At 40.0% G+C, this 25560-nt stretch overlaps 1 protein-coding gene across 26 annotated transcripts in view; it reads left to right on the forward strand.

Moving 5' to 3' along the window:
* Positions 1-25560, forward strand: part of LOC307155595 (receptor-type tyrosine-protein phosphatase delta) — an 846598-nt gene that overhangs the window by 580601 nt on the left and 240437 nt on the right. For all 26 annotated transcript variants that reach the window (XM_079866351.1, XM_079866375.1, XM_079866370.1 and 23 more), the window contains exon 7: positions 3275-3312. The gene's annotated coding sequence lies outside the window, so the exon portion shown is untranslated. The remainder of the gene's footprint in view (positions 1-3274; positions 3313-25560) is intronic.

The following is a 25560-nucleotide window of genomic DNA, read 5'->3' on the forward strand; positions in this document are numbered from 1 at the left end:
AGTGCAGAATGTGTTTTGAGAATGAGAATGTGTTTAGAGTGTTGCTGAAAAGTCTAAGTGAGATCTGCAAATTGTGTTTTGTGAAATGGTTTAAGGTATTGACAACAGACTGCACAATTAGCTAAATGAGTTCAGGCAACTGAGAAGTTTGTTCAGCCAATGGGTTTTAGTGTTTTAGCAATTGAGAAAAACTGTAATTAGTTGATGTAAATTTTAGAATATAAAATTAAGATATTTTAGGAATAAAGTCAGAAATCTGGCATGGGCTTTATTGGTACTTTGGCACTATTTAAGCCCACATGTGTTCCAAATTAGCCCACATCATCTTTGATTCACAAAATATAAAAATGAATTGATTATAAAGAAGTAAAACATCATTATATTTATTCAATGACAGAGAAGTATTAAAAAAATTCCTTTTGCTAATGTTTGATTAGAGCCCTGGATGGGGATGGGGATGGGGATGGGGATGGGGATGGGGATGGGATGGGAAGGCCAGCTTTGACCAGGCATAACCCGGGAAGAAAGCCGAGTTAGGGCTCAATACTCCCGGCATAGGGGGCCCGCTGGGTGACCCCTCCATGCCCGGAGTCCGGAGCCCCAACTCGGCTTGGGTCCCGGGTTATGCCTGGTCAAAGCTGGACAGAAAGTGGCGGTATCTTGGAGCCGTTTTCCTTTAAAAATTTAAGATATGTTTACAAATACATGCATGGAGCTTAAATATACTGTGGACTAAGTATCATAGTAATTTTCATTGTGCCCACATTGAGGAATTGTGCCCACATTGAGGAATTGTGTTAAGTTTTTTTCATTCAAGGTTAGCTTGTGTTAGCTATAGTTTGCATACGTTTTGTGGCACTGTACCATTTAAGCCCATCTTTAAAAAAAGTTAATTCATGAAAATAATCTTCTCTACAAAACAGTTTAATTAATTAATTTAAAATGAATCAAAAAACATTTATTGGTTGCAGGTCACTGCTTAATTATTTGCCAGTCTAGCCTTTCTGTACGGCTAATGGTTTGACCTAGAGCAGGGGTCTCCAACACGTCGCTCACGAGCTACCATTAGCTCCTGGCCTGATTGGAGGTAGCCGTTCACATATTGCGTCTTTTGCGCGCTCAAGTTCGTTATTTCATAATTGAAGCGACACATTCATTTTTTCCAGGCGCAGCGAGACCAGATGAAAAGATCGCAACATTTTAGAATGCCGCAAGCGCACCGCAGGTCATGTGACAAGAACCAACCAATCAGCTACAGCAAGCGTTTTTCGGTGGTGGAAATCCATTAGCTACTAAAACTTTTTTGTCGTTGTGGAGAGCGCAGTGCATGTTTGCATAGCAACGACAGACGCCACGGGAAAATCGGACCAAATTTTACTATTAATAATAAAAGATAAGCTAATGTGCATTGTAAATGTCAGTAATTAATCTTTTTTTGACTCTTTTTTTTTATATAAAGGCTGAAATATGTGAGGTTTATCTTTTTATAAAACCTTTTTTGTCAAAACTTTATTTGAACTTGTACATGTTAGTAGATAACATGTTGCAAGACACTCCTTTAAAATCTGGCCATCATTTTTAATGTTATTATTTTAATGTGTATGTAAACAAAAAGAGCATATTGATGCTAATTTTATTTGTTATTTGCTGGTTTTCGACATAAAACTTGGTGAATTGATGTCATTGTGTAGTGTTAGTACTTTTTAAACAGAAAAAGATGAAACAGATGACATTTTCATGTAATTTCATTATCTTCAATACATTGATTGACGTTATGATCAATTATGATCAACTAAAATCAACTATAATTATGTGTTTTTACAGTATACTATGCAAAGTATGATTTTCTATAAAAAAAAATGTAATCTCTGATTCTGTTCTTTTCTCTGACATTTAAGGGTGACATATATCTGTCTTGGTCTACAAAGACTCTTTTAAGTCTAAAACAGTTTGGATAGTTGTTAATATGAGAGTTATGAGACATTATTTAAGAGATTTAAGTATTGTATTACATGAGTAGCTCTCGGCCACTTTCATTTTTAAAAAGTAGCTCTCAAATGAAAAAAGGTTGACCTAGACCTAGATCCCTGACCTAGAGATTAGCTTTGAACGCAAGCTAATAAAACTCATCTTTCCATTTAAATGAAAATTATATAAAATTATAAAGTACTATTTGTTCATACACAAACAAAAACAATACATTTATCTCTTATTTGATCAATGTAGTTACCAAAGAAATGGCTGAATATTGCAGCAATATGTTGATTTCTGAAGGGTCCTGAAACACCAAAGTTTTGGGGTGACTTTGTGTGAGGTCCCCTAAAACAGCATGCAGATGGGTGGGGCTCAGCATTGCCAAATGTGATTGGTATGCAATAAAAAAATGCCAAGGAAGTAACAAATCACTGGATTGGTTAAAATAATGAGCAGCATAAAATAGTATTTTCTCTTTTTTTTTATTTGACTTCAGAGTTGAAAGTGGGTTTATAGGGTACATGGGCTTAATGGGTACACTTACCCTAATTTATTCCTGTGATCAAAGCTGAATTTTCTGCATTATTACTCCAGTCAGTGTCACGTGATCCTTCAGAAATCATTCTAATATGCTTATTTGCTGCTCAAGAAATATGTCTTATTATTATCAATGTTGAAAACAGTTGTGCTTATTAATATTTTTGTGGAAACCGTGAACATTTCAGGATTCTTTGATGAATAGAAAGTTCAAAAGAACAGCATTTATTTGAAATATAAATATTTAGAATGAATCTTTTGTAAAAATGACTTTAATTTTTCTTCATTCTAAATGTAAAAGAATAGCAGAGTCCACACCGCAACTATAAAAATAGTGGCACAGAGGAATATCATTGGAATCACTTTCATAACGATTTTCTTTCCAGCTGATGGACCATAAAAACATTGACAGCCAATTGTGAGCATTTAAAGTGGCAGACGAAAAAACTGCAGATCACACACACGTTATGCAACAGGGAACGCTCAGTCTTATATAAACTCTAAGAAATATCCTTCTTTCTCTCTCTAAATGAATATATGTCTTTTCCCAGATTGTCAGCTGTCCAATAATCTCTGACCTTTCAGATGCCAGCAGTTCAATTACTCGCCAAACGAATGGTTCGCACGTTGATGGCATGATGAACTTTACGGAGGCGTATTTCCTCATTCCCTCCACTGACTGATTCCTGAGATTAAACTGATAGGATGAGCGAAGGGGAAACCGATTTCACAAGCCTCACATTTGTGTGCTTTTGTTTTTCAGCTCCTGAGTCCTCAGGATCTTCACCAGGACTTTCAGAGGTAAAGCAGTCTCTTCTATGCATGTGTGCATGTGTAAGCGTGTTCTACTACGGGCTGATCTGCTGACAGTGTGCAGGTGTAGCACTTCAGCAGCAAAACCTTCTTACACACACACACGTTGTCTACTTTGCCGATTGTGAAATCATTGTGCTGAGCTTTTGTTCTCTCTAAATCTTGACCATCCAATCAGAACCGTCACTGAGCTGTGACTGACAGTGATTAATGCCCGCCCACTCCCATCAGCTCTGTTAGCACGAGCAGAGCATGCTGGGAGCATCTCGATAAATACGCCGGCACTTCATTAATACAAACTCTGAGGAAACAAACAAAGACAAACTGAACTGTTTTATACACCTACAGCACGATCCATTAACTCAGAGAAAGATCAGCTCATTCTTCACACAGCTTACAGTGTGTGTGGGTGTACTTGGTATTCCCCACGTTATGGGGCGCAAATGTGCCCATAAGGATAGTAGTACCAGTACATTTGGACTTATTGGGGACATTTTGTGGTCCCCATGAGGAAAACAAATAAATAAACAACAGCGTATAAATCAAAGTGTTTTAAAAATGCAGAAAGGTTTCTGTGATGGGTATATGTTTAGAGGTAGGGTTGGTGTAGGGGATATACAGTTTGTACAGTATACAAATCATTACGTCTATGGGAAGTCCCCATAAAACATGGAAAACAGTATGTGTGTGTGTGTGTGTGTGTGTGTGTGTGTGTGTGTGTGTGTGTGTGTGTGTGTGTGTGTGTGTGTGTTTTGGGGACTCTATGCAGGAATAATTAGTAGATTTGCTAGTACATCAGCTCATGTTGGAGACACACATGGGTTGTACTCCATATAAGATCACAGTGCACTTCATGTTTCAGTCACGCTCATGACGAGACACCATCACAAGCTGCTCAGAAATCTGTCCTGCGAATAGAGGTCACAGGGTGTAATTGTTTTATCAAAACAGTTGGTGTAGTTACAGCATCCACTGCATTGACCTCTTAAAGGGATAGTTCACCCAAAAATGAAAATTATCCCATGATATACGCACCCTCAAGCCATCATAGGTGTATATGAATATTTTCTTTTCGACTAACACAATCGGAGATATATTTCAAAATATCCTTTAAAATGGGAGTGAACAGGGCGAAATTTTGAAGCCCAGAAAAATGCACCCATCCATCATAAAAGTAATCCATACTTCTATAGGGTATATAATGAAGGCCTTCTGAAGCGAAGTGATGCATTTGTGTAAGAAAAAAAAAATATTTAAAACTTTATTAGCTATAATAACTAGCTTTCGGCTGGTGACCATACGCACAATGCGCAAGTCAACTTGCGCCACAAGAGTAACCCCTGACGCAATGCAAGACGTAGGATGTAGGAGTATCGTAAGCTTATAGGGCTGTGCAACAAACTCAAGCTCCTCCGACATTTCTCTTTAAAAATTATAGTTTTAGACTTCTAATTCTTGACCAGTGTTTTGTTTTGCTCTTTCCTCTGCGCTTCCGCATTCGTCAATGAGCCATGCGTCGAGTCAGGGGTTACTCTTCCGCCACAAATTGCTGCGTACGGCCGACTGCCGTTATTATATATTATATAATAAAGTTTTAAATATGGATATTTTTTTTTTACAAAAATCCATCGCTTCATTTCAGAAGGCCTTTATTAACCCCCTGGAGCCGCATGGACCATTTTTTATGATTGATGGATGCATTTTTTTAGGATTCAAAATCCCGCCCCCCATTCACTACCATTGTAAAGCTTGGAAGAGTCAGGATATTTTTAAATATAACTCCAATTGTGTTCGTCTTGGATGGCTTGAGGGTGAGTTAATTTTCATTTTTGGGTTAACTATCTCTTTAAGCCCAAAGTATACTTCTGCCGCCCACGTTCCATGACAGTCTGCGCACTCCACGTGACATCATTTTCGTCAGTTTTCATCACCAGGAGGGTCCGCGGATGTCCGCATACACCGTATGTGTACAGCCCAATGTTTGTGTCCGTGTAGACGGTCACATACAACAGCAGATGTACTAGTGACTTGAGCTCTTGAAAACAAAGTCCACTAGATGCTAATGCGCTGAATGTGTCTTTCAACACTTAGAGCCAAAGGAGAACACTTTGAAAGGCTTGCATACCCAGATCAAGTTCAAGTTCAAGTTCAAGTGGTTTTATTGTCGTTCATTCATATACAATTACAGTATACTACAAAACGAGATGACGTTTCTCCAGGACCTTAGTGCTACATTAAGAAAACAATAAAAACAATCACAAATCACAATAAGCTACACAGACTAGATAAAAATTGCACATAAAAACGTGCAATATAATAATTTACTAAAAGACAAGACAAAGGGCACAATAAAAAGACAAAGCAGCGCCGAACAGTTCATGGTAGTGCCAAGGTGTTGTTGTGCTTACTAAAGTGTAAAATGTAAACATACCACTCTCTGAATTAAAATTAATAGACAAAGTTCTCTTAAGTGCAATTCGGGGCATGTGCAAAAAGTTCAATACCACATATCAGTTTATCAGTTCTTGGGTATTTAAAAGTCTAACTGCTTCAGGGTAGAAGCTGTTACCCAGTCTGGTAGTGCGGGCCCGAATGCTCCGGTACCTCCTGCCAGATGGCAAGAGATTGAAGAAACTATATGAGGGGTGAGTGGGGTCTCCCACAATGCTGGTTGCTCTGCGGATGCAGCGTTGTGTGTAAATGTCTTTGATAGATGGAAGAGAGACCCCGATGATTTTTTCAGCTGTTCTAACTATCCTCTGTAGGGACTTTTGATCCGCAGTGGTGCAAGTCCCAAACCAGGCAGTGATACAGCCACTCAGGATACTCTCAATAGTCCCTCTATAGAAAGTTGTTAGTATGGGCGGTGGGAGGTGTGCTTTTCTCAGCCTTCGCAGAAAGTAGAGACGTTGTTGAGCTTTCTTGGTAATTGAGCTGGTGTTAATGGACCAGGTTAGATTCTCCGTTAAGTGAACACCAAGGAATTTGATACCTCTGACAATCTCCACAGGGGACCCATCGATGTTCAGTGGGGAGTGGTCACTCTGTACTTTCCTAAAGTCAACAACCATCTCCTTAGTTTTGTCCACATTCAGCGACAGGTTGTTGACTCTACACCAGTCCGTTAAACGCCGCACCTCCTCTCTGTACGCTGACTCGTCGTTCTGGCTGATGAGACCCACCACGGTCGTATCATCAGCGAACTTGATAAAATGGTTCGAGCTGTGCTTTGCTGCACAGTCATGAGTCAGCAAAGTGAACAACAGTGGGCTGAGTACACAGCCCTGTGGGGCCCCAGTGCTCAGTATGGTGGTGGTGGAGATGTTGTTCCCAATCTGGACTGACTGAGGTCTCCCAGTCAGGAAATCAAGGATCCAGTTACAGAGGGAGGTATCCAGGCCCAGTACTTTCAGCTTCCCGATCAAATGCTGAGGAATGATTGTATTGAATGCTGAACTATAATCAACGAACAGCAATCGGACATATGAGTCCTTTTTTTCTAGGTGAGTGAGGGCCAGATGAAGAGTGGTGGCGATGGCGTCATCGGTTGAGCGGTTAGGACGATACGCAAACTGCAGTGGGTCTAGTGTGGCGGGCAGCTGGATCTTAATGTGGCCCATGACGAGCCTCTCGAAGCACTTCATAATACATGATGTGAGTGCAACGGGACGGTAGTCGTTGAGGCAAGACACTGAAGACTTCTTAGCTATGGGGACGATGGTGGTTGCCTTGAAGCATGTTGGAACGACGGCGCTGCTCAGAGAGATATTAAAGATGTCGGTAAGAACATCCGCCAACTGGTCTGCACATCCTCTGAGCACCCTGCCCGGAATATTATCTGGTCCCGCAGCCTTCCGCGGGTTGACTCTGTATAAGGTTTTCCTCACATCGACCGAGTTGAGACAGAGCACCTGATCATTGGGAGCAAGGATGGTCTTCCTCGCCACCACGTCGTTCTGTGCCTCAAACCGAGCATAGAAGTTATTCAGCGCATCTGGGAGGGAAATATCCCTGTCACAGGCAACTGATGGTGTCTTGTAATTGGTCACGGCCTGGATTCCCTGCCACATACGCCGCGTGTCGCCGCTGTCCTGGAAATGAGTTAGGATTCTCCGACCGTGCATGCGCTTTGCCTCTCTAATGGCCCGGAAAAGTTTGGCCCTTGCAGTACTAAGGGCCGCTTTATCACCTACTCTGAAGGCGGAGTCACGTGTGTTCAGCAGGGAACGCACCTCCGCAGTCATCCACGGCTTCTGGTTAGAGCGTGTGGTGATGGTCTTGGAGAAGGTAACATCATCAATGCACTTACTAATGTAGCTGGTCACTGATAATGTATATTCTTCTAAGTTGGTAGAGTTGTCATATGTTGCAGCTTCTTTAAATATATGCCAGTCAGTAGACTCAAAACAGTCCTGGAGAGCATAGATGGCTCCTGCTGGCCAAATTTTCACCTGTTTTTGAAGTGGTTTTGTGCGCCTGACGATCGGCCTGTATGCTGGAATAAGAAAAACAGAGATGTGGTCTGAATAGCAGAGTTGGGGGCGGGGCTCCGCCCGGTACGCGCCTGGGATGTTTGTGTAAACAAGATCAAGCATGTTCGCCCCTCTCGTTGCAAAGTCCACATACTGATGGAATTTAGGAAGCACTGACTTGAGATTCGCATGATTGAAATCTCCAGCGACAATAAACAATCCATCAGGGTAAGCATTTTGCAATTCGCTAATAGCCCCATAAAGTTCACCGAGCGCTTCCTTGGCATTTGCGCTTGGGGGAATGTAAACACCGATTACTATAACAGAGGTAAATTCCCATGGTAAATAAAAAGGTCGACTCCTAACAGTCACAATCTCTACCAGCGCTGAGCAGTAGCTAGAGACTAGCACAGAGTTATTGCACCATTCCGTGTTAATATAAACACACAAGCCACCTCCGCGAGTCTTACCGCACAGAGATGCATTCCTGTCGGCACGAAACGAGGCGAGCCCATCTAGCTGAATGGCGGCGTCCGGAACTCTGTCGCTGAGCCACGTCTCTGTGAAAATAAAGACGCAGCAGTCTCTAAACTCCCGCTGCGAAGTTTGCTGGAGCCGAATAATGTCCAGTTTGTTGTCCAGAGAACAAACATTCGAAAGCAAGACAGACGGGATAGCCGGCCGGCTAGGCTTTGTTTTTAGCCTAGCATGGATCCCCGCTCTCTTGCCGCGCTTCCGTTTCCTCGCGCACCGCTTACGTCGTCCTTTCCCCCGGCTACCGGCGTTATGCAACACCGAGGGCTGGAATTCTGGCCTCCGCAGCAAGCCGAGGTAGCGAAGCTTCTCATGCAGATCACCATCCAGCTTGGTTATAATATGAGTCTTGTATTTAAGCAATGTCTGGCGATGGTAAACACAAATGCTGGTCGCTGCGATATCCATAATGCCGTGAGAAAATAGGCTAAGTAATAACAATAGCAACATTGAGGATCTGGAGTGGCCGCTGCGCACTACCGCGCCGCCATCTAGTTGAGTGAGTGTGTGTGTCTCACGTGAGATGGACGTGAGATGTGCACTAGATGGAGCAGAAAGCAGAAAATGAAGTATACCCGAGCCTTTACTGTCCTCTCTGACCTTTGACCTTTGTCTCTGAAGATCTGTTAAATGAGTTTCATGTGTGTCTCAGATTCAGTGCTACATTCATGTCATTATGATTCAGATCAGGTCATTTTCCTTTTGGACGCTCACTGATTTTGATTTCGTCTGTGTTTGCAAAGCAGAAATCGAGTGATTGTTTGGGGTGTTGTGTGTTTGGGTCTGTGAGTTCAGCTTCTCCCTCAATAGGCCCAATTTATGTTTTAATTACTGGGATTCACCCAGCCGGAGTTCACACTCACACACACGCGCACACATGCACACACACACTGGTTGTTTCTGTATTAATTAATTATAATGTGGTCTAAGCATTCTTCCTGTTGGAGTGAGATGAGCTGTTTAATACCTGCCAGACGGACTTTATTAATGAGGCTTTAATCTGACCAGCACTTTTGTGATGCTGTGCTCATAAATATCATTGACAGCCGTGATTAGACCTCATCAATACCGCCCATAACTCTCAGTGCAATTAACAGAGAGAGTGTGTGTGTGTGTGTGTGTGTGTGTGTGTGTGTGTGTGTGTGTGTGTGTGTGTGTGTGTGTGTGTGTGTGTGTGTACTTGCTTTCTATTTTGCTGCATGGTATTTACATTTACATTTATGAATTTGGTAGATGCTTTTACATTTTACAAGCGACTTACATTGCAACAATTACTATTCTCTCTCTCTCTCTCTCTCTCTCTCTCTCTCTCTATATATATATATATATATATTTAGTTATTTATTTATTTATTTTCAGCACTTTGTTTCAGAGCTCAGGTCAAACTGAGGTCTTTGAGAAGATTAAAGGAGAACTTGGTAACTTTTTTAACTTAATAAAACTGTCTAGAAATCATTTGGATGGTTAAAACAACCTGTTCTGGTGATATTGGTGACTTTCCCCGGAAAACCAACCTTGCAACTTGGGGACTACCGTCCCGGCAAGATAGAAATTGGAAGTCTCGTGAGAAGCGAGAACGAGAACGAGCGCGAAACATGAATTGCTTTACGGCAATTCGACATAAACACACACGCATGTATGATGTATTACCAGATTACCCACATCGGTAGACATAGCTCCACACGATACAGTTGGCTTGCTCCGATCAAAACAAACGCACATGAGCAGCGGTAGAGAGGGGGAGGAGGCCGCCGCAAGTGAGTTTTTTACGACCGTGTTGTGAAATATACCCCCCCCCCCCCCCCCACAGCTGTAGGGGGAGCTCGTGGGGAAAACATGCGACAACAAAAGAGAAAATCAGCGAAGAAGTGACTAGAGGTTGCTAGACTTGCCGAGTTCTCCTTTAAGGTCTGTTTTGAATCTATGTCGTGGGATCAAACAACATCTGCCGTTATCTTGGTGGGGCTGTTGATTTGGGGTTTCTGTGGAATTTTGTTTGAACGGAATCATCTCTGTTCGATCTGCTCAGTTCCTGCACCTTTTATTTCAATAATAGTATATTATCTGCAAGTACAGTTTTTTATTTACTTTTAAGATTTGAAGTACACTAATAAAGCACATTCAATGCAATTAAGTGCACCCCTTTTTAACAAGGCTATTTCTGAAGTACGTTTGAATTGATGACTGATGAGTCAAAGGCAGACATGACGTTAGAGCTGAGGTAAATATCTCAATTCCCTCTGGTTTTGTAAACTGTTTATTGTTAAAGGTGCCGTAGAATTGATTCTTTTATTATTTTATAATGTTTCCTGGGGTGCCCTTATAATGTTAGTATGTTTTTTAGATCAAAATTTGTTATAATTTAGAAATAAAAGGCATATTTCCTAGCCTGATTTCATCCCCTGATTTGAACACTCTGTTTGAAGGGGCGTGTCTGCTGTGAGACTTCAGTGTTGTTGCCCACTGCTGTGATTGGCTGACATGCTTGCATATGAAATATCTGGCATTACATGTAGAGCTATCTGGAAAACTTTTACTATTACAGCTTTTATACGTTTTTACTATTACAGCTATCGGGATTAACGAATCATGAGAAGTTTTTTAATTGTTTAGATCTATTCCCATCACATAAAAGGTTGCAGTGATGAGCATTGAGCAGATGACAGCCTGTCGATCGCTGATCGCGTGAATGATGATCTTATCACTGCAACGCGATTTACTGATGCATAAACAGTGTTGAACGACTTTGAGAGAAAGATTATCTGTCTGAACTTGAACAATTACACATCAGAAATTCACATAACCCACTGGTTCTCCAGAGGCTCGGATGAAGGAGCTAAAAAAATATTTTTGTGTTCATTTGTACATCCAAACACTGAGCAACTGCCATGCTTCGTTCGCTCGTTTGCAAGCCACGATGTCTCTCGAGGAAAAAACAATATCGCGCTGGATCTAGATAACACAGTGTAAATTATCATTAATAAAATCACTACTTACCGCTTGCGGGAATATAACGTTAGTTGAAATTGCCCCCTTCGTCCGTTTGAGACGCCGAGAGAAGCCTGGCTGCTTGATATTGTTCCAGGTTAGAAAAACAGTCCGTGGTGAAATGGGCAGAGCAAACTAACAACTTCGAATTAAACTGTAGCGGTATCCGATTATAGATAGATAGATAGATCTGCCATTTTCCCTATGATCCTCCTCCTGCTTGTTTCTTCACCTGCAGAACTTCTGATGATTCGGCTGTGCAGTTTTGCCTGGCACTGAGCATGAGCTGGCATATGCAAATTTTTAGAGGCGTACATATTAATGATCCCGACTGTTGCGTCACAGTCGGTGTTATGTGGAGATTCGCCTGTTTTTCAGGGGTGTTTTTCAAAAACGAGATTTAAATAAGAAAGAGAAAACTATGGTGTTTGAGACTCATTGTATGTCATGTCCATGTACTGAACTCTTGTTATTTAACTATGCCAAGATAAATTCAATTTCACATTCTATGGCACCTTTAAGAATCGGCTCGTCTGTTTGTTGTACTGTAGCTTCTTTGTTGAATTTCTCTGTTATACTGATGTCCAGAGTCTATCCGGCACTCACACAACCAGTTCCTTCCCCAGCATTAGAATACATTTCTCTATCTTTCCATCATCTTTGGGTTTCGATCATGTGTCATTGTGGGTCTGAAAGCTGTCAGTGGCGGGCTGTCTAGTGCTGGGAGACTGTCTCTCTTTTCCATTTCTTTCTTCACAACGAAAAGTGACTGTCTCTCGTTATGCATGGTGATCCCGTCTCCTCAACCACTGCTGCTGTCACTGTACCAACTGTCAATCAATCGCATCTACAGCTGGAAAGAGCAAGATACAATAATGACAAAAACCCAAAGATATTTCCTGCAGTATAGATACTCTAGATATTTGAGCTCAGATAAGTGTTTTACTAGTTTGTCTTTGAACTTCCGTTTTTTGCGGTAGCTCTGTATATTTCTGTGGCATTGCTGTCGAACAGTAATTAGCTGGTGAAGAGTTTTTTTTTTTGTTTATATATATATATATATATATATAATGAGCAGTTCATTCATAAATTCGTAAGATCTTACTTAATGCTGGGGAGGCGGTCCGAGATGGCGCCGAGGAAAGTCGTGTCGTCGTGTGACGTCGTTTTATTTTGTGCAAAGTTTTAACAATCGGTTACTCAAAAACGAACTCGTAGGTGCTGAATGACCTTCTAATAAATGTTTTGCTAAATTGGATAAAAAAAGAGACAAGTATCTACTCCCCAAGTGATTTTTATTGGTGAGATCTGGAAGTTTAGTTAAACTGTCTGTGATCGTGGATGAGCTAATTTCTTGGAAAGAAAGATGAAGGCAAGTGTCGGAAATGCGAAGGAGAAGCTACAAAAACCCACGCCAATGGAAACTGAGGGGGAAAGGAATAAACGAATCCATGACTATGTGAAACATCCCACCTCTGAGCCTGGAAAACAGTCAGGAGAGTCTCCAGTGAACAGTCCAGCAAAAAAAGCAATAAGAGTAGAAACACCCGAAACAGTCTCTAACAACACTCTTCTAGATGCAATCAACAAAATTGGAGAAACACAACGATCATTTCTAGAGAAATTAGTGTCTGTTGAGAGCGCTGTGAAAGAAATCAAAGATCAAGTCAGTGGGATAAACGGCAGACTGGACATGGCTGAGGAAAAAATATCAGCGATAACTGCAGAGAACAAGATGCTGCGAAACAGAGTGAATGAGCTTGAATCCTACCAAAGCTGGAATTTGAAAATTTCAGGAATCCCGGAACAAGACGAGGAGAATGTCAAGATGACGGTAATTGATCTTCTATCACGCATCTCTCCTACTATTGCGGATAATCTGCAAAAATCGGTGGATGTTGCCCATCGCTTGGGTCCCAGACCAAAAAAAAAGGTATCGGTCCCTCACAACCTCGCCGCATCATCGTGCAATTCTTGGCGCGAACGACACGAGACCGCATTTGGATCGACGCCAAAAACTCAGAGGTTCTCAAACAAATGAACATTAAAATCACTGAGGATCTTACACAATATGTCAAAGATGCAAGAGCCAAGCTATGGCCTCTGGTGGAGGATGACAGACGGCAAAAGAAGATCGCCGGATTCAGAGGGCCATTTGCCATTATAGAGGGTAAAAGAATTTCAGTAGATGATCTGAACTAAAGTGATAACTAACCTCATTTTGTGAAATTGTTCTTCTGTTAAGTTTACTAAAAGACATAGCCTATTAGTTTTGTTTTGTGAATGTTGAAGCAGAGTTACTAATTTTGACTTTTGTTTCACTTTAGTTGCATTTAGTGGGTTGTCCACGAACATTAAGAGGTAAAAAAAAAAAAAAAAAAAAAAAGAGGAAGGGGTAGGTAAAGTAGACTTTTAGTAGGCTATTGGTAAACTATATTTACGCACCATAGTCATCATAACCATCGATGAGTACCGTTTTTGTTAAGAGTTTGCACTTGTTTAACAGACCATTCTATTCTTTTGATAAGCAGTTATATTAATGTTTTCGTTGTCTTTTTTTTCAATTAATGTTCGAGGGATTCGAGATATGACTAAAAGAAAAGCTTTATTTTTATTTTGTCATTCTTTAAAAAAGAACATTTACTTTCTTCAAGAAACTTACTCAAGTAACACGGATGAAAGATTTTGGCAAAATCAGTGGGGGGGGGGGGGGTAAAGTTCTTCTCAGTCATTGTACTAATCATTCTGGGGGTGTAGCTATTCTTTTTGAAAGAAATTTTAAAGGGAATATTTTGGAATCTCATTTTTCTGTTGATGGTAGATGGATTGTAACTGTGATAGAGTTTGATGATTTTTTGTTTATTCTAGGAAATGTGTATGGTTACAATAATTCTGCTGCAAATAATGCCCTTTTGCAAGATTTATCAAATACGATCTCACAGTTAAAAGGTAAATTCCCATCTGCTTTTTTGATTACGGGTGGTGATTTCAATGAGGCTCCTAACAATAATATGGACAGGTTTCCCTCAAGGACCACTGGTCATATTATTAACATGTTATTACTGACTTTTGCAATAATTTATCACTGTTGGATTCTTTTAGGTATCTTCACCCTTCTTCAATTGATTCATTCACCTGGTTCAAACCTGATATGTCTAAAAAGTCTAGAATAGATCTTTGATTGATTTCAGATTGTCTATCTCCATTTCATCAACACTTGTGAAATCTCTCCGGCTCCTTTAACAGACCATGCTGGAATCTCTTTGCTCCTTTCAAATGCAAAAAAGACAAATACTAGAAATTTAGGATATTGGAAACTGAATTGTTCTTTTTTAGATCAAGACCCATATATTGTGGCAATACAAGATATCATTCAAAAATACAAAAATATGACAGATATATCTACATCCTTAAAATGGGAACTATTAAAAAACGAGTGCAGAAGCTATTCAATTAAATATGGAAAAGAACAGGCTAAAAAGAGAGTACAAATTCATAATAACATATTAAGCTAAATTAATTACCTTCTCAAAAAAACACTGCTTAACAAGGAGGAATTAATAAATCTTCATGATTTACAAGAGAATCTTGATAAACTTTACACAGAAAAAGCAAGAGGAGCCTTTATAAGATGGTGAAAAAAATTCAATTTTTTTTTTAATTTAGAGAAAAATCGTGGTCATTCAAAAAAAATTCTAAATCTTTTTGTAAACAACAATCTTACTTCTGACAGCCAAATTATACATTCATACTGTATATATAATTTTTATAAAAACCTTTACTCCTCATCATTTAATGATAGTGAATGTGAATCATTTTTTGATAGAGTTGATCAGTTTATACCTAAAATATCTTCCCATAGTTTTAATAGCTGTGAAAATCCTATAACTTTAGAAGAGTTAGATTGTATTTTATCCAAATCTCCTTTAAATAAAAGTCCTGGTCCTGATTTTCACTGTATTTAAAGATTGTTTAGGTTCTGGTGAATTAATAGAAACTATGAAACAAGGTCTTATTACACTTCTACCAAAACCAAATAAAGATAATCGTCACATTGAAAATTGGCGACCTATCACTCTCCTAAATTCTGATTATAAATTGTTAACCTCTTTATTTGCAAAAAGATTAAAACCTTGTTTAGAAGATATTATTTCAATAACACAATCAGGCTTTATTAAGGGTAGACATATTTCTAATAATATACGTCTTGTATTGGATATGATGGACTACTCTGATCTTATTGAAGAAGGAGCCATTATTCTGTTCCTAGACTTCTATAAGGCTTTTGACTCTATTGAACATGAATTTATATATACAGCCTTAGATAAATTTGGATTTGGATTTAAATTTAAGAATATGGTCAGAACTACTGTATATACAGAGGTATAAACAGTAGTGTTTCCCTAGCAGAAGGTACATCTAAGCATTTCGTACTTAGTAGAGGTATTCGACAAGGTTGCCCGATTTCCCCCTTTTTGTTTTTAATTGCAGCAGAATTATTGAATCTTTATACTGTAAATTGTGTCAATGTTGAGGGTATAAGAATAGGTGATGATGTTATTTTAACATCTCAGTTAGCTGATGACACTTGTATTTTTCTTAAAGATGAAAACCAGGGTTTGAGTGTTTTGAAAGGACTGGATCTTTTTTCAAAAGCATCAGGCCTCCTAATCAACACAGACAAGAGTGAAATACTTGCTGTTCATGACTCTAACAAAACTGTTATCAATGGTATTAAGGTCAAGCAGTCAGTGAAATATCTCGGCATAACAATTTAAAAAACAGTGAAGGAAAGACTGTACGACAACTTTACCCCTAAGCTACAGAAAACAAAAAAACATTTTTAACAGATGGCTTCAAAGGGACTTAACTATACAAGGAAGATCATTGCTTTCTCAAGATTGGTGTACCCGGCTTTATCGTTATACAGTATGTGGACAAAAGAACAGCAACGTCAATTGACTCTCTCTCATTTAAATTTATTTGGAAAAACAAGACTGAATACATCAAAAGGAAAACAATGATTAGGGACCATGCTGAGGGAGGCTTTAATGCTATTGATTTCACAACTCTCAAACAGTGAGTTGTGAGTTGTCTGGGTCAAACAGTGTATGCTTGGAGGAAATGCTCCCTGGTTTTTCATTCCAAATTTATTATTTAACCGCTGTGGTGGTTTAAAGTTTTTGCTAAGTTGTAATTTTAAATGTAATAAGTTACCTATCGATTTATCAGATTTTCACAAGCAAGCACTGGATTCTTGGAAACTGGCTTTTAAACACAATTTTTCACCTCACAAATGCATTGTATGGAATAATCAATATATCCTATTTAAAAACAGGACGATATTTAATAAAGAATGTGTAGAAAAGAATATAATATGTATTTCAAAATTTATAAACACGGATGGGACTCTGATTAGTTATGGAAATTTTTGTAAAGAAAACAGTATTAATATTACTCAAAGAGAATTTTTGAGAATAATCAATGGTATTTCGCCTAAATTTCTACAGCTTATCAAATCATCCTTACAATACTCTCCTTTAAAGGAAGACATTCCACGATTAATGATAGATGGTATTGACTTGTTAGATAAAAAATACAATAATATTCATATCAGAAGAACATTACTCTCTATAAGTAGTATTTCTCCTAAAGCAGTGTCTTCATGGAAACGGATATATCCTTCTTTATCTTTATCTAACATATGGTCTATTCACAATAAGTTTGTGATACCAAACAAAGTCAAAGAAATCCACCTTAAAATCCTTCATAATTTGTACCCCTGCAAGTTATTTTTATCTAAATTTATGGATATTCACCCAGAATGCTCTTTTTGTGGATCTGAAAATGAATCAGTGATTTGAATTTGAATTTGTTTTTCAAATGTCCCTTTACAGTACCATTTTGGAATGAGATTTCAATGTTGATCTTTACATCCTTTAATAACCTTATTGACATCACTGAAGAAATGGTCCTGTTTTTGTCAAGTAACACTGGTTCTGTTCCTTTAAATAATGCTGTTAAAATCCTGTGCTTGCTTGGAAAAGGTCATATTCATAAGTGTAAAGTTGCAGCTTCAAACCCAAATTTTATTGCATTTTGCTCTGAAATAAAAAAGTTTTGCTGAATCCCTCTGTAAATTAAATCAAAACAAAAAAGCAGTTAAAACATACCAGATTTTAAATAAGGTCTTGAATCACCTGTAAATTGATATATAATCTTTAGATGAGCTTTCCTACCCCCTACTTGAGTAAAAAAAGTATTTATTTATTTTTTGTCTATGTATTATTGTTATTTAATCTTTGAGTTAATTGTTATTGTATTTTATTATTATTTTATTTGTTGTTTTATCTGGATATTTTTTTTTATTTTATTTTTTATTCTGTTATTCTAAATCCCTCGTAACAGATTGTTTGTTCTTATTCATTGCTAAAGGCTAACTTTCATTGGAATATAATTCTATGTTTTCAAATGTTACTGGCAAAATGTTAATAAAAAAAATAAATAAATACAAAAATACTTCATGCTGTGGAAATACAAACCAGAAGACAGAATACAACGAGTGTAGCGCTAAAAAGATGAGAGGCTACATAAGGTCTATATGACATCACTAAAAATCCTCAACAATCCTAAACACCTGAGGCTTTCCCACTATTTTCAAATCTGTTTAAGGATAGTTGATGTAACACATCAAATCATTTTACTTTTATCAACATTATGATTACCCTATTTTGTTTGTTTGTTTTGTTACTTTTGTATGATAAATAGTTTTGATACAGTGTTGGGTTACCACTTGTCCAATGTACTTCTGGAGGCCCAGAAGCAAAACTAGATTACAATCAAAGAACAACCTTTTTTTTCCCAGTCACATTTAGCATCACTAATATTTTGTAAATGTCATTAGCATTAGCTTAATCCAGAAATGGCTAATTAGTATTAGTGTTGCAGAGACAGTTTATTTCTTAGCTATGCTGTCGCACGTGTCTATTAATATTCTCTTTCATTAGATTAAATCTTCAGAATGATTTGCGTTTGGTTCAGTTGATTAATCTTTATGATTTAGACCAAACAGCTTCTCAGAAGAGTTAATTGGAAAGCTGCATGAATACAAGTCACTGTGGAGATTTATTGTCAACATATTTGTTATCGTCAAACATGTATTGTCCGTAAAAAATAGCAATTGTTTTCTGAATCCATCAGTGACAGTCTTTAAATGAGACATTTGCTTAAGCTGATTTATATCAGATTTTGCAGTATTGTTGACTCTCTGTTTCTATAAAAAATATAATGACAAAATGCTTATTTAAACTTCAAAAATAGATTTTTAAATCGTAAAATGATCTGTCCTGGAAAATTTTTACTCAACTTTAAGTAAACTTTGCTACTTTGTGTATAGATGTAATAGTTTTATAAAGGACCCTAAATCAGACCTAAAATGATGTAATACCTAATTATTTTTGACACAAATTATGATTGACCCACTGCTGTTATATTAATTATTTTAAGAAAAGTGCTAGCATTTGGAAAATACAGTTGTTGAACATTACTTTCTGTCACAGAGTCTGTCACCTCAGCACCAGATCTTCCAGCTCCACCCACTCGTTGCCAATCACCTGAATTCTAATCATCTGAACCTGCAACGCTAATCACCGCACCCTATATTAGCACTCACTCTGTCACATATCATTGTCTGATCTCAATGACCGCTACCTGTAAATTTACCTGACTCCTCTGTGATACTTACCTGTTGATTATCATGTTTTCCAGTCATCTTTTGTCTTCTTCTTTCTCAGTTGCACTAGCCAGCAGCTGTAAAAGGAAAGGGCAATTATTATTCAAGTTACGTTTTCTACTATTCTCTGAACTGTGTCACACCTGTTAATATCTCCTGTGCACCGCTCTTTCTGCAAAAAAAAAACAAAAAAAAATACTGTGTTGGAAGTTACCTTTGCGTGTCATCCTCTCTTGGTAACACTTTCAAGGTCAGATCTACTTTTATTTTATTCTTATCAGTGGTTTGAGTGTTTTTAGAACATTATAAGAACTGACAAATGAGACTTTTTCTCACTTATGAATTAAAAAGGAAAATGTCTCAGGTTACGGATGTAACCCTGGTTCCCTGAAGAGGGAACGAGACGCTGCGTCGAGACGCTGTGGGAACGCCCCTGCGTGATTGCGTTGTGAAGCATGTGTATAATCAGTCCAAAGGTGTGACGAGACGTCATAGGCGGGGGACGTCATAGACCAGGAAACTATAAAGCACACCTGAAAACAGACTAGCTTCTGATAGGCAGAAGCAAGTCGATCACAGGCATGCAGGGAGTATAGCAGGGTGACACAGCGTATCGTTCCCTCTTCAGGGAACCAGGGCTACATACGTAACCTGAGACATTCCCTCTCAAGGGAACTCAAGCTGCGTGGAGATGCTGTGGGAACACTATACCCACAACGCCATAATAGCAAATGCCTGTTCTGTGTGAAATCATTGCGCACACTAAGAAGCAAGCTCCCTAGACCCTGGAGTGGAGCCTAGATCCAAGTCATAAAATTTAACAAATGTATGTGGTGAGGACCAGCCTAACGCATCACAGATGTCATGAAGTGAAACCCCCAATAATAAAGCCTTTGAGGCAGCCATACTCCTGGTAGAATGGGCCTGGACAGCCAAAGGTGAAGGCTGATCAGCTGCTTCATAAGCAAGTGAGATAGCCTTGACTACCCACTTGCTCATCCTCTGCTTGGATGCAGGGTAACCTTTTCTTGGTTTTCTTGGTCTTACCTGAAACAGACGAATAGTTGATCCGATTTATGCCACAGGGCAGCTCTGTGTACGTAGGCATCCAAAGCCCACACAGGGCACAGCAGATTAAGCTTTTCCTGATCTGGTGTATTAAAAGGTGGAGGACAGAAGGCCTGCAGCACTATCGGGCCCACAACATTAGTAGGGACCTTAGGAATATAACCCGGCCTAGGGTGAAGAAAGGCTTTCACCATACCAGGTGCAAATTCTAGACATGAATGAGCATCCGACAAGGCTCGCAAATCTCCAATTCTCTTAATAGAAGAAATAGCAAGAAGAAACAAAGTTTTTAGTGTAAAGAACTTTTCTGAAACCTCTTCAATGGGCTTGAAGGGAGCAAAAGCCAACCCTTCCAATACAACGGCCAAATCCCAAGCCTGTGCTCTAGTGCACAGTGCAGGCCACAGCCTCAGGGTGCCACGAAGAAAACGAGAAATAAGAGGATATTTCCCCAATGATGCACCACCCAGAGGAGTGTGGTAACCAGATATAGCCGCCACATACACCTTTAAGGTGGAAGGAGATAACCCTGCAGAGAAACGTTCTTACAGATAATCAAGTACTGTACCAACAGGGCAGTTAACAGGATTCAGTTGGCGTTCTCTGCACCAAGCAGAGAACAGTTTCCATTTCAGTGCATACAATGTTCTCGGAGTATGGTCTCCACGACCTTGGTGGAGAGACCTGATTCTATGAGCTGGGCCCCCTCAGGGGCCAAGCCCACAGTTTCTACAGAATCGAAGTAATATGTGCAGGTGCCAATTGTGCCCGCATCATTGTCAAATCCCATACCACACCTAGAAACGTGGTCCTCTGAGACGGGAGGAGCACATTCTTCTTGGCGTTGAGTCTCAACCCCAGCATTTTTATGTGGGACAGAATGACATCTCGATGCCAAACCGCCATCTGCTCGAACTGAGCTAAAATCAACCAACCGTCGATGTAATTCAACACGCAGATGCCCTGTAGTATCAGGAGAGCCAGAGCTGCATCCACGCATTTTGTGAAAGTGCGGGATGATAAACCTTGGCCGAACGGAAGAACCCGATATTGGTACTCTTTGCCCTGAAAGTGAACCTCAGGAACTTCCTGTGGATACAGGATGGATGGATACATGGAAGTAATTAAGCCTCCTACATTCAAGTCTATCGTGACAAACCAGTCCTCGGACTGAATCTGTGACACAATCTGTTTGAGTGTAAGCATCTTGAACTTGAGTTTCTGAACCATGAGGTTTAGTTGGCACAGATCTAGAATAGGATGCAACCCCCCATCCTTTTTTGGAACAATGAAGTACCGGTTGTAAAACCCTGACTCCCTGCTGGGAGAAGGAACCCTTTTTATAGCCCCCATTCGTAGAAGAGTCTGTACTTCCTGCTTCATAACCAGAGCCTGCTCGGGGTCCACCACCGTTGGGAGGACCCCTAGAAATCTGGGCGGACGAGAACTGAACTGAATTCTGTAACCCTTTTCTATTTTATGCAGGACCCAATGAGATATATTGGCAGTAGCTTCCACGCTGCCAGAAAATCTACAAAGGGAACCAGTCTCTCGAGACTGGCCGCTGGATTTGGTCGAAAAGTCACTTCGGTGCCCTGAGCCATTGAACCGGCAAGGAACAACCGAACTGACTGTTCTACGACCCTCCTCGGAGGATCGTTGAGATGTGCAGGCACCTCGGCGCCCTGAAGCGGCGAACCGGCAGGGAACAACCGAACTGACTGCTTTACGATCCTCCTTGGAGGACGCTGGGGACGCTGACACTTCGGTGCCCTGAAACAGCGAACTGGCAGGGAACAACCGAACTGGCTCTGCGACCCTCCTCAGTGAGTCACCCCCCAGAGGGTGCCGAGGAGAAACAGGCACCCATCTCTCCCCGGAGGGGACCACCCTCAGAAGTCTGATGGCCTTGGCTTCCGGACTTCTTCTTAGTCAAAGCCTTTTTTAGAGACCTCAGATATTGCCTGACTCTAACTGGCTTCGACTGCGACCGCCACCCTGGCCCCCCTGATTGTGGAGGAGCCAGAGTGGCGATGCTTTGTTTTTGTTGCACTCTGTGCTGTGATGAGCTCGTAGACGGGTGACAGTGCTGCCGCCTAGCATCTGTTGCGCGACGCAATTCTCGAATTGCATTAGTGCTGACTTCCTCACAATCATCCTTGTCCCTAAGCAGATCAGCCTGGTATGCCTGCAAAATTGACATGGTATGCAAGCATGCCGCAGCCCGACCCGCTACCGAATACGCTTTACCCACCAGCGCTGACGTGGATTTTAGTGCCTTGGTGGGTAGTGTCAGGGCTTTTAATGACAATGTTGAATCAGGAGAGAGATAGCTCGGGAGCGTGTCTTCAGCCTTAGGCATCGTCACATAACCTGCATCTTTAAAACCAATAGCATTGCTGTAATTTGATGTTTGTGGATTAAAAACATGATATGAGACCGGTTTCTTCCACTGAGGTGTCGAGGTCGGGAAAAAACGGCAAACCCTGACGAGGAGGCTGTGATCTAGATGGTAGGTATCTTTCATCTAGCAAACTTTTCTTTTTATAATCATCATGTTTCTCGGCTGGCCAATCTATATTTAATTTAGCCACAGCATGAGTCACAACCTCAATAAGCTCCTCATCAACAGGGGTATGAGATGGTGAATTATCATAATCCCCTGCATCAATGCTGACGACATCCAATTCCTCAGAACTGGACAATCGCAGCACTGGTTCCTCATCCCGGGGAGTAGAAACCACAGCGCATGCTTCTCCCTGAGATAAGGCACTGGATCTGTCAGGTGAAGGCTGAGAAGTCCTCACGGACAGATTCTCTCAATGCTCACCGAAGTCAAAAAGTCCACAAATATTAGTGTACTTATTTACCAGTAAGACAACAGTGTCAGTAAAGAACTTGACATTAAATAGAGGAGTGTTGTGTGTTTCATGTATGTCCACAGTTAGACATTTACCACAAAGCCAGAAATGCTCATAGATTAAGAAACACCCAAATATAAATTTTAACTCTTTCCCTGCCATTGAGGATATTTCCTCCATTTATGATTCCCTCCAGAAACAAGCAATCTCATACAGCGGGGGAAATAAGTATTGAACACGTCACCATTTTTCTCAGTAAATATATTTCCAAAGGTGCTATTGACATGAAATTTTCACCAGATGTTGATAACAACCCAAGGAATCAGTACATACAAAGAAACCAAAACAAATAAGCTCAGAAATTAAGTTATGTGTAATAATGTGAAATGACACAGGGAAAAAGTATTGAACACATGAAGAAAGGGAGGTGCAAAAAGGCATGGAAAGCCAAGACAACAGCTTAAAACTATTAGTAATTAAAAAGCAATCCAGCCCCCTGTCCGTGCAAATTAATAACAGCTGGTTCAGTCCCAACGGATGGCCTACAAAAAGGTCTCATTGCCAAGGTGTCACACAAGACACATCTCATGATGGGTAAAAGCAAAGAGCTGTCTCAAGACCTTCGCAACCTAATTGTTCCAACAAATAATGATGGCATTGGTTATAGGCACCATTCTAAGCTTCTGAATGTTCCATTGAGCACTGTTGGGGCCATAATACGGAAGTGGAAAGACAATCATTTCACCATAAATTTGCCTCGACCAGGTGCTCCTCGCAAGATTTCTGACAGAGGAGTGAAAAGAATAATCAGAAGAGTTGTCCAAGAGCCAAGGACCACTTGTGGAGAGCTTCAAAAAGACCTGCAGATAGCAGGTACTGTGTTCTCAAAGAAAACAGTAAGTAATGCACTCCACCTCCATGGCCTGTATGCACGCTCACCACGCAAGACTCCATTACTGAAGAAAAAAAGCATGTTGAAGCTCATTTAAAGTTTGTTGCACAACATTTGGAAAAGCCAGGGAAATACTGGGAGAATTTAGTGTGGTCACATGAGAGCAAAATTGAATTGTTTGGATGCCATAATACACACCATGTTTGGAGGAGAAATGGCATTGCACATTACCCTAAAAACGCCATACACCTTGGTGTTGGCTCTTGGACAACTCTTCTGATTATTCTTTTCACTCCGCTGTCAGAAATCTTGCGAGGAGCACCTGATCGAGGCAAATTTATGGTGAAATGATTGTGTTGCGTTCTAGGAGGTGGGACAAGTCTGTGGCAAAACTCAAGTGTTTTCCACATACCATTCAGATAAAAAGAAAGTCGAAAGCACTTTTTAGAGGCACAAAACTTCTTTTAGCGTTAGATAAGTGCATATTACCAACATAATACAATCTGAATTTATTTAATACATCCAACCGGACCTAACTGTTTTATACAAAATAAAGGTTATATTAATGTGTTTGCGCACATGATATCAGGAAGCAACGTAATACACACATGACGACAGGAAGGTGACGGCGGTGCGTAAATCGAGTTACCCCTCACACTTCTTCTAGTTTTACTGAGATTTCTTATCCCGTGCGAATTGGCCATTATTATTACAGACGTCCTGTGGTAAAATTACATTTCCCCACCTCTTCATGTTAAACTAGTCCCGTCCGAATAGGGCTTTAGCAAAAGTTGATGTACTCGATCTACTCCATCTATGTTTTGATCATCGTTCTGAATCCGATCTGGATGTAGTCTTTGATAAAAATGCAATTTTCTCAGCTTTTGCTCAAAATGTTGCTGTTTTTATGAAACTTACCCACATTCAAATGTTGATAAAAAAATAATACATTAAGCTGGAATAAGATTGGATTTTTGTTAATTAAAAACAGGCTCTGTTCTTTCTTTTGATATATTGCATGTTCAGATATTCATACAACAAAATATTCTGGGGGAAATTAAAATTTAGTGAAAATTATCAAAAATGCTTGCGGTGGCTGGCAACTTAAAAAAAAAAACGCTGACGGGGTTAGAGTTAAACATATATGAATTAATTCATGTTTTATTAATTACATAAAACATCATGTCTTGGTTCTTCAATGCCAGTGTATCATGTAAAATGGCATGCTGCATCGTGGGAAAGGACATTTGATATCACGGTGCGGGATCAAGCGTGAGACTTCTGTCCATTAAGGTGTCAGTTTCTTGAAAAATCCAATGGCTGTGCTCACGCTTGTTGCCGAAGGCTTTTCCCCGACTGAGGCAACAAGCCAACCATCACCAGCACCAACACGCCACTCATCCTGAGACGTGGATCCAAGTGGGGCTTAATCTGACAGTAATGTCTGCCTTCATATTGATATGTAATTCCATATGAAGTCACGTTTTGAAAATGAAGTTTAGATCTATAGAGTGCCAGCTTTCTGATCTCAGGTCAGATTTTCTTTTACAAGGTTGCACACTAGAGCCTGCGGACGAAGGCGTTTATGAATCATGCACAACCAGAGAAATTAATGACCCTTCGTGAGCACATCCGTGAGGCTTTATGACACCCTACGAACAGCTTGAAGCGGTGCGCTTGAAGAAACGG

This window comes from Squalius cephalus (assembly GCF_949319135.1).
Source record: "Squalius cephalus genome assembly, chromosome: 3".
NCBI lineage: Eukaryota > Metazoa > Chordata > Actinopteri > Cypriniformes > Leuciscidae > Squalius > Squalius cephalus.